This window comes from Tiliqua scincoides, chromosome 1 (genome assembly GCF_035046505.1).
Source record: "Tiliqua scincoides isolate rTilSci1 chromosome 1, rTilSci1.hap2, whole genome shotgun sequence".
NCBI lineage: Eukaryota > Metazoa > Chordata > Lepidosauria > Squamata > Scincidae > Tiliqua > Tiliqua scincoides.
Genome location: NC_089821.1, coordinates 289328118 through 289339165, shown reverse-complemented (window position 1 = coordinate 289339165; position 11048 = coordinate 289328118). Strand labels below are relative to the sequence as shown.

General features: G+C 44.5%; 1 pseudogene; it reads right to left on the bottom strand.

Moving 5' to 3' along the window:
• Positions 1-207: 207 nt before the first annotated feature.
• Positions 208-326, bottom strand: LOC136637562 (5S ribosomal RNA; annotated as a pseudogene).
• Positions 327-11048: the final 10722 nt, after the last annotated feature.

Genomic DNA, 11048 nt, shown 5'->3' with positions numbered 1-11048 from the left:
AGCAAGATGCCCCCTTTCCCTTGACCATTGCCCAGTGGCAGTAATGAGTACTGCCCCATTGCACCACTTTACTATCTGCGTGGTTGCAGCATCTGCGCCTGTCATCCATAATTTTTTTTTGTTCTGCACTTCAACCCAACCCATCTACTATAAGAGACTCTACAACAATTGGTTGGCAACCTTCAGTCTCGAAAGACTATGGTATAAGCCTACAGCAACCCAGTATTCCCAGGCGGTCTCCCATCCAAGTACTAACCAGGCCTGACCCTGCTTAGCTTCCGAGATCAGACAAGATCAGGCATGTGCAGGGTAACAGTTGCTGTTACTGTTGCTGTTAGGTTAACAGTTGCTGTTATGGTAAGGCCACACCTGGAGTATTGTGTCCAGTTCTGGTCGCCGCATCTCAAAAAAGACATAGTGGAAATGGAAAAGGTGCAAAAGAGAGCGACTAAGCTGATTACGGGGCTGGGGCACCTTCCTTATGAGGAAAGGCTACGGCGTTTGGGCCTCTTCAGCCTAGAAAAGAGACGCTTGAGGGGGGACATGATTGAGACATACAAAATTATGCAGGGGATGGACAGAGTGGATAGGGAGATGCTCTTTACACTCTCACATAATACCAGAACCAGGGGACATCCACTAAAATTGAGTGTTGGGCGGGTTAGGACAGACAAAAGAAAATATTTCTTTACTCAGCGCGTGGTCAGTCTGTGGAACTCCTTGCCACAGGATGTGGTGCTGGCGTCTAGCCTAGACGCCTTTAAAGGGGATTGGACAAGTTTCTGGAGGAAAAATCCATTATGGGGTACAAGCCATGATGTGTATGCGCAACCTCCTGATTTTAGGAATGGGTTAAGTCAGAATGCCAGATGTAGGGGAGGGCACCAGGATGAGGTCTCTTGTTATCTGGTGTGCTCCCTGGGCATTTGGTGGGCCGCTGTGAGATACAGGAAGCTGGACTAGATGGGCCTTTGGCCTGATCCAGTGGGGCTGTTCTTATGTTCTTATGTTCTTATGACAACAATTGGAAAGGTTTAGAAAGGTTTAGAAAGCATCACATGAAGAAATATAGAAAGAACAGGAAAACCGAGTTCCACTGCTGCAAAGGGGCAGGGAGGCTGCAGGGAGGGGTAGCTTCCCTTTCCCCCTTCAAAGTGTCCTGATTCCCCTGCCCCCCCCCCCCGCTGGATACACCACATGCCTTTTCAACCCAGCTGCACCTGAGGGGAGGAAAGGATTGGGCTCTTAGATTTCTATTGTAAACTAATCAATTAAGCATCTAATTCTAATTACCATGCCAGCTCTCAGCATGTTTGTGCATCTCCAAGATCCTCCTGAGAGGGTTTGTTGTTTTTTCGAAGAGCCTCAAAAGTCTTCAAGAAAAATAGGTCTAACTATAACCTGTGTCTTTGTAGCTTTCAGTCTGGATGGTGTCCAGTCTGGGGCTAATAGTGTAAAAGGTGATCCCAGTGTCTTCATAATAATGCCATACTGGAAGTTCATTATACCCATACAAAACTGGGCAACAGCACTAAAATGGCCACTGGAAGCTCGGTGGGAAAGAAAAATTATTTACTCGGAGAAGCACTTCCCCTGAAATCAATGGGACTTAGGAAACACTAATTTGTTTGCTAAGCCACTGAATTCTGAGCATTTAAATCAAGGCTCATTGGCAAATTTTATGTCCTGAAACCCAGCAACATCCTAGTGGAGATAGTCTCAAATATTTTCCGTAATAAAGTGATACTGATGGTAAGTGGCAACATAAATAATCAAATATATGATAATTTTACACAGCTCAGCCATAAAACCAATCCATTTTTATGCTTCCATCCATCACCTCTGCACTTTACAGTCCTTGTTCTAATTCCCCATATGGAAATGAGGAATTAATGATTGACTGAGAAGTTTATCCACGTAAAATGCTGAGAGGGAGAATCAAACCATATGGGGACAAAATCTTGACGTCTACAAATTGAAGAGTGGGGCCTTTTTCCATGCGTACTGGGAGACAACAGTCTTCAGATTAGGGCACAAATGGATCACTGTGCATCCCCCCCCCCCAGCCCATGATGCTTGTTAACTGAAGTGTGGGTGAGGGCTCCATGCTGTGTGCTATGCACAAAAGCCTGATGAATGCATTCATTAGCTCTCTTTAACATAATAATTGTGCAAAACAGGGGCAAGTGTAATCTGCTTATGAGTCTGAATGAAGAGGTCACATCGGGCAGCAGATTGGCATGGGGCAGTGAAAAGTGAAACCTGTGTGCATCCTTTGCCCACCTGCCATCACCTTTGACCTTTCCAGTCTTGCCACCTCCACCTTCTCTTCCTGTTGAGGTTTGGGCTGGTGCGCAGAGCCCTCTGCAACAGTGGAAGGCATTTCCACTGTTGCAAAATGGCTGCCATTTTTAGGAGCGTTGCCATGTGAGGTGGCAGTGCTCCAGGACTGTCATCAGGACTGCCTCAGTAGCTTCCTGAGAGGGAGGCAGGGCACTGAGTTTTGCAGGGTGCCTCAATGCGCAGTGTACGCTGCCCTTCCCCCTCGCCATCAGAGCCATTCCAGATGGTGAGAGCAGCTCCATGCTCTTCAGGAGACAGCTCCTGATTGGGCCTTATACAACCACTGGAGCAGGTAAAGCAGCAGCAGGGGCAGGGAAGGGTGAAATAGGGCAGGGAGGGGGGCAGGAAGAGGTGAAATGAGGCAGTGAGGTGGTATGATGGGGTTGGGAGCCTGCAGGACAGGATGAATCCAGAACTAAAGGCATGTGCTAGATCCTATCCCCTACATTAGCAGCCAGCCTTCCCACTCTCTTTCCTCAGCATACCTACATCAGCCGAGAGTGGTGGTGTTAGGATTAGACTCCCAGTTAATTAAAATAGCAGGAAGAAGAAAGCAGAATTCTGTGAGGTGTAAGAGTGGTGATTTAGAACACCACTGGGAGTTGACGATGGCTTCCTCTGCCTCTGGTACCCTGGTACTGGTGGGGACTCACCTAGGGTCGCCTTGATCAGATGTAACTGCATATCCAAATTTCAGGATGGTGGAATTCCATCACACATTCTTTTAGCTGTTTGGTAAAGAGGAGGAGTTGCAGGATTATTTTACTATACAACACTTATGCAGAAATGCTTGTCTAGTTTAAAAAGAAAACAGAAATGGCAAAAACTGTTTTGAAGGAGGCACCTCACCTCTGTCCTCTCTGTTTACCTGTAAAGATGTCCATGTACATCTGAGATCAACCATAACAATAAGGTTGTGCATTCGATATACGGCAGAGTGAATATCAAAGTCAGTCTGAATGCAACCCCATTTATTTTTTATTTTATTTATTTTAATGATTTCTATCCCAGTTCTCCCTGTTAACAACTAACTGGCACAGAATAAAATAAGGAAAGCAGAGGAACATAATATAGAATACCAATAAAACAATAAAAAAGGGAACAGTCTAAAAATACACAGATATCAAAGCAGCAGTCTTAAAAAAACAGATAAAACAGTTTACTGATCTTATATAAGCCAAAGCCAGGCAAATGCACATGTAGAGAATAAGCCCTATAGAATTCAGTGGACCTGACTTTTGAGCTAAACATACATTAGATTGAAGGTGTTGCATATATTTCTTCAGATTATTCTTCTAAAGAGCAACAACTGAAATTAGTCATTTTACAATGGATAGATATGGACAACATTTTTTTGCCCTTTTCACATGTTTGCAGAACACACAGGCCTCACTCATTTCCTGGAACAGCAGAAGCTTCTTTGCTTAATCATGTATGGGTGTTGATCTAGCCTAGATGTTGATGCTACTTTGGAATCATTATTTATGCTCACACCCCCCCCTCCAGCTGTTGCATCTTTCTGGATTAGTCATATTGTGGATCTCACCCAACCACCGATGACACAGTCAATATTATTATTATTATTATTATTATTATTATTATTATTATTATTATTATTAACAACAGTATTTATATACTGCTTTTCAACTAAAAGTTCACAAAGCGGTTTACAGAGAAAAATCAAATAACTAATGTCTCCCTGTCCCAAAAGGGCTCACAATCTAAAAAGATGCAAAAAGAACACCAGCAGACAGCCACTAGAAAAGACACTGCTGGGGTGAGGTGGGCCAGTTACTCTCCCCCTGCTAAAAAGAGAAGCACCCACATGAAAAAGTGCCTCTTACCCAATTAGCAGGGGTAATTAGGTAAGATTACCCCCTGTGACAATAGGATGATGTCACAATGCTGCATAACCAATTAGAGGCAGCGATGTCATGACATCACTGAGCTTGAGTGAGGACGTGTGGGAAATGTGAATGAACCCAGAAACAAATCAAAAAAGGGGGGAGTATTTTTGTCGTGGTCCAAAATGGTCATGATAAAGATGCTGTGGAATTTTGTTTGAGGTCAGCTGTAGCAGAAATACTACTTTGTGCAGAGATACATTGTCATATGGCCAGCTTCTGTTCAGGTAAGTGGGAAATGTGAATAACCAAAGTTATAAGATGATCTAAGCAGTTGTATTAAACTTTGCATTTTGTACACTTCCATCGATGGCCCTGCATTGCTTTAGGGAATAATCAATTTTTCCCCTGTAAAATTCTACTCTCTGTGTTCCTTTGGCTGTAAAAGCAGACTGAACACTGGGCTGAGTTGAAGCTTTTCGAGTTCGTTTCATTAAAAAAAATTGAGTTCCGCTTTTCACAAAACATCCAATTTCTGGAGCAGATTGTTTCAAGACATGTGCCCCTTCCTGTGAACTTAAAAATGATCTATAATATGATTAGACACTGCACATTATTATGGGCATTTAATGGAATTTTATGATTGACTGCAGACTGATTCTGCCAGCTCCTTCCCCTGAGCAAAGTCAGAAGAACATCATGAATCAAGGACAAGAGAAGAAATCACTATGCAGATACCTTGTAGAACTTTCAGACTTGCTGATAGATCAAATCACATCTTTAATGACAGGTGCACATTCCGGAAAATACCAACCTCCTCAGTTTTACCTGCATTTTCCTAAACAAGCTGCTTCACAACAGGGAAAGCATTTGCCATAGCAATACTGATGGAGATAGTAATTGAAGCAGTACTAAGAATAATATGCAATCTGCTGGGACAAAATAAGCACTTTATGGGGCTTTGACAGAAACTATAGATGGATAAACTTGACATAATCTGTGCCAAATTGTTCCCTATTTTGATATTTAGGGTGGAGGAGGAACAAACATGGTCTGAAAAGGGAAAGGTGTGGTGGTTCTTGGGGTTTGGAGTCTCCTGCTATTACTGATGTTCTTAGGGTGCAATTCTAACCTGTGCTGGTACAGCCAGGTCAGGTGGCCTGCACTGTATCCAGCACAGGGTAGGTGTAAGCTGGAGGACACCTCGGGGTAAGCTGATATTTTCCCCCTTACCTTGTGTGAAACCCCAGACAGCCCTATGGGGCTGTTCAGATCTGCGCCAGCTATTTAACTGGAGCAAATCCAAGTATCCCATGTAAGGCTGCCAAGGTTGGGGCCAGGTGTTTTGATCTGGGGTGTGCTCCCAGACCTGACCCATCTCTTATTCCACCCATTCACTGCCCCAAAACACCCCCTCCCTACCTCCGGAATGCCCTCCCACCACCCTCTCCCACTCCTTGTTCCGCTTGGTACAAACATATCCCTTCTGGCTGGCACAGAGTCTTGATCCAGCCCTGGCAATTTGCACTAGCCCAGTTCCACTCCTGAGTTGGCGCAAATGTGCATGAGCAAGCTCAACTTGAGGTTTGGATTGGGTTATCTGTGTCAGCTGGTGGCCTTTTAGAGTAACACTTGCAACAATCTTGTCCCCTACGCCTTCTCAGCATTATGGGTATTTCTGGCAGCGTCCTGCTCTGTGCTCATTTCTTGCTGCTGCTCTGTTACCTGCAGTGATTTTTTTCCCCCTGAATTATTATTATTATTTTTTTTGCAGCCACTATGCGAGCATGGACAGTATATGCTTTAATGTCAGGTAACACCACTCATCAGTTCTGTGTCCTGATGACGTGTTCAATGACAAAGCCCCCTGACTCGCCATCATCAAAGAAAAGCAAAATGTTTCCAATGAATCCCATAACCCTCAAAGGAACTGAAAATCGGCATCAAACCTTCTGAAAATCAAGGATGCCTGCAAAGGCTTTGAATCTGAAGTGCTATCAAAGATATGTAAATATTACACAGCCATGAAGCAGATGAAGCCCATTCCGTCTTCATATTATGTGATGTGGGTCCCACACAAGCAGGGATGACAGTCGGTAGGTTGATGTCACAATGCTACTTAGGCTTCAATCCTGAACACACTTTCCTGAGAGTAAGACCCATTGAACAAAATAGGACTTACTTCTGAGTAGACCTGGTTAGGATTGTGCCCACAACCACTTGGAGGTAGGCAGCAATGTCATGATATTACTGAGCTCAAGTGAGAGTGAGAGTATGGGAAATGTGAATGAACTTAGAAACCATAAGGAATGTACCCAACTCCATAGACTCTACTTGCCGTTAACCATTCTTCTCTTCCCTTGTACATTATTTACATTCATCATTATGATTTTGTCTCCTGTAAGCTTCTCTGCATTATCACGCATCACTTTTTAAAACTCTCTTTTTGGAAATCTCCTTCCCCCCCCCCCCAATAAATTATCTTCCTCAGCGCATACTTGCACTGTGTTTCTCCTCTCACATTTTCAGAGAGCACTACATAATTCCTAAGCATTTGGAACATTTGTTCCAGAGGGCAGGTCCCCATAATGCCTCACTAAAAGGACAAAACTCTATAACGAGCAAAGGGAAAATGTTAACAATTTTCACTTTTTTTGCGTAACCATATGATTTTGACTTTTGTAATGTTTGCCATGGATGTTTCCAAGCCTTACCTCCTTCCTGTACAATGGTGTAGCTCAGTGGTTCTCACATATTTTAGCACTGGGACCCACTTTTAAGAATGACAGTCTGTCAGGACCTACTGGAAGTGAACCCACTTCCATTTACCCGGAAGTAGTGTCATAGCTGGAAGTGACATCATTAATTTAGTCTTCAAACCTAAGCTGTGATCAGCCAAAGGTCCCATAAACACTGCACTTGTGCTGCTATTTGCATAGCTCAGAATTCAAAACAGAATGCAGGCTTGAATTCTTCTCCAACCACACAGACCTTCTCCCTTTCCAGTGTCTCATCTTCTGCCTGTTCCGTGCAAAGCACCATGCCTCACTTCCAGTGCGAGTCCAGCCTGCCCAGCAGCTCTGTACCCTGTATTTTCAGCACTGTGTTTTCAGTGGCAGCTGGCCTATGTGCTATGCCACTTACCTGAAATTGACTTGTAATGCACCTGGTGGGTCCTGACCCACAGTTTGAGAAACACTGGTGTTTCTCAATGATCCCCAAATAAGAGAACAATCACTACACTGGCATCTGTCTTAGCTCAAGCTGAACATGCAACCGAGGGCAGGACTCAATATCTCAGGAACCTGAAAGGCCATATCTCATCTTTTAGGGACCTGAGAGAAGGATGGATGGAGGCAGCAGATGACGGAGTAAAATGATGGCAGAAAGAAGAGCAAAATTGAAATGTGGATCTGCAAAAAACTCCCAGGCAGAATTTGGAAATAAGAGAACCAACTTGGTGCTATTGCTGGGAAAGGGATGGATAGTTAAGGGAATTTGAGAGTCTAGGAATGTATGTATACACACTATATTGCATATACTGATTGGAATCAAATCCTTAGGGATAGATTTCTAGTAATATAAACTATCATAAAATTAGATTTAAGAAGTATGGCTATTTCTAGAGCTTTCTCTTCTGCAAGTTCTTTCCTAAACTCCTAATCAGTAGCTACCTACCACCAAAATGGCTTATGTAGTGCATGATTTCTTCATCAGCCATTAACAAAGCTCGTTATTTCACTCATCTCTCAAATTGCTTTTAATAGAGACTAAACCAATGCCTCTGACTGTCACCAGGGTGCCCATTCATTATGAATTTCACTTACGGGGCAAATTGTGTCTAATCACAGCGATTCGTCTCCTGCAATTCTATTTGCATATGAGCTGGGCAAGTGGGCTTGATGAAAAATGGAATCCAGCTAACGTTATTGATTGGGAAGCTCTAACCCCCTAACTGACTTCCATTAATTATCTCAGTTTCCTCTTTGAAAAAGAGAGGGGGGGGGAAGTAGGAAGGTTTCTCAATGTACGGATGCATCCAGTTCGTCCATTGTGCTTATACCCTCAGCTTCATTTGATCAAGCCAATGCTTCATTTAGCATGGGGTTTGACATAGCTTTTCAGATGACATTCCTGCAATGTTAATGAAAACCTGGTAATGATTCTGCAGTTGGAAGATACCATCTGATACACTTAATACACCAAAAGCCAATCAATGTGTGTTACAAGTAATGGCCCAATCCTATCCTATCTTAACATGCTCCCCTGGAGAAAATTATCACAAAAGTGCCATAAAACACTTTTCAGTGCCCAGTGGAGCAGGTAAGTCTGGCATAGGGGTGGGGAGAGGGCAGAGATAGCACCTAGGGTGGATGGATCAGGCCTGGGAAGGGGTGGGGTGGGTGGTTTCTGCCCCATTTTCTATCCCCCTTCTCACCAAAACCCAGGAAGAATGCAATAGACAAGGCCACATATTTGAAGACACAGCTCTTTTAGACACATCTTATTGATAGAGGTGTTTGAAAAAAGGTGTTAGTCACCTTACTCAGAGTAGGCCCATTGTGTTCAAGTTTTCATTGCCTAACAAAAGGTGAGCAAATGCCAGACAGGCTCCCCTTGTGAAAGTATTCCATAGCCATGAATTGACTGCTGAAAAGGCCCTGTCCCTTGTGTTCACTTCACTCTACTTCTGAATTGGGGGGGGGGGGCGCCATGGGACAGGTTCTCAGCAGTTGACAGAAGCATAAAGAAGATACATCTGGTGGAAGTGGCCATCTATCTATCTATCTATCTATCTATCTATCTATCTATCTATCTATCTATCTATCTATCTATCTATCTATCTATCTGTCTGTCTGTCTGTCTGTCTGTCTGTCTGTCTGTCTACCCGCCTGGGGCAAAAGGCAAATCCATCTATCAAATAATCCCTCCACAGATCCACCTAAGCAGCCCAGACCACGTTTTACCACAAGCACTGAAGGCAGCAGCCAAGCATCCAAAGAGCTATAAGCTCTGGATTGATTCAAGCCAGTGAAATGGAAACTACAAAGGCGCAAAAGGCTCTGCTGGGGCTGCCAGAATGTCTATGGGTGTCTCTGAATAGGAAGACTGTGGAGCAGCAACTGTCTGCTAAATGCATGCCTCGAGTGAGCATTGTTAATCCTCTTTCGACTTCCTCACATCCACACAAATGGTTGAGGTGGTGGGGGCAGAAGTGGAAGCAGGGGATAAAAGCGGGAAGCCCAACAGTTGAGCACAGCATATAATCAGGGCTCTTCGTGAGGTAGGGCCTCAGGAGAAGCCACACTTTTATGAGAAGCCAAGAGACCGTCTTTATTTTCGCCAGGTTCCCCTTGCCAAGAAAGCAACAAAAGCTTTGCTCGAACAGACCGAGCCAGAATGTCATTCTCCAGTGTGACTCTATGAGGTAGGAAGCTCTGCATTCGTATAGTAATCATGCGCAGACGCCTTTCCTAATTGAGGACATCAGTTCCTTCAAATGCCAAGATTCTGCTCATTAAACAGTAGAGCACCTTCCACCTTTGCTTTGGTGATTATGCATTTCAAAAGGCGGAGAGGTTGCAGACAAAGAGGATGTGAAGCTCCCTCTTGCCCCCGCCTCCCTGCGCCACTTTCTGAAAGCTTTTAAAGCTGTAATGCTGGATAAATGTTTCCTGTTTAGTCTGCCTCCTGATGAACCAAAGATCGTTTTAATCCCCGTATTTTGGTGCTGATGTTGATTAAAGCAACAAGCGATTGATAACAACATTAAACATGTCAGTGACTTGTCTGCTTGTGCCAAACCTCCACCCAAAGCGCCTTCCTACCGATTCTTAGTATGTCAATTATATTCACAGGGAGGGCCAAATTCAAGCCTGAGGACCTTAGACAAGTTATCTCTAGGAGGAAATGGGCCCCCAGCTGCTCGGTTGCCTTGCAAGTGTAGAGCTTAGATATTGTAGCACTATCTAAAACCTGCCACCCCCCAAGTACTGTGCCTTCAGGTTTCATGAAGTTACACCAGGGATAAATTTTGTTCTCTCTTAACGGAGACACCTTTAATGCTCCTGTTTTACATGTGAACAAAAGCAGTGCATTAAATTCACTCGTGAGGCAACCATTTCATTAGCTTCAAAAAAAGGGGTATTGCTAATGTTATTACAGTCACATACACTTGAGCAATAAAGACTTGTCTGGATAATATTTCCCTTTCAGAGGAAGTGTCAGTGTAAGGAACAATAGGAAAATCCTTACCAGAATCTTAGCACCCTAGTCTGCATAGTGTGAGGCATGTGTGGTCTCTTGTTATCTGGTGTGCTCCCTGGGGCATTTGGTGGGCTGCTGTGAGATACAGGAAGCTGGACTAGATGGGCCTATGGCCTGATCCAGTGGGGCTGTTCTTATGTTCTTATGTTCTTATCCAGCTGGGGAAGCTGGCTGGCATAATAAGGCATGCTGGGGCACTATCCAGTGAGGTAGCCTGCCGCACTGTGACCCCTGACATTGGGCAGTGCAGAAGATAGTGCAGAGCCGAGTTGGTGGCTTGAGGGGCCTTGCAGAGGGTGAACAGTCATTTCGGTGTCACCCTCCATGGTGTCACCCTGCACCTCGAGAGTGATGTCTTGCCACTGCTTCTTGGAGTAAAATGGTCTTCTGCAGTTTTGAAAGAAGGTATGTCCTTCTATGATACTATTGCTGAGAAAGGCAGCTAGCGTGCCCGTATGGGCACGCTAGCGCTGATTGCCAGGCTAAACCCCCTATCAGCCGGCAGCAGGGCTTTGCTGCCAGCTGATTGGCTGGCTGGCCTTGGGGGGCGGGACAACTGAGCCTGATCTAGCGCGCAGGCGCTAGACCCGGCTC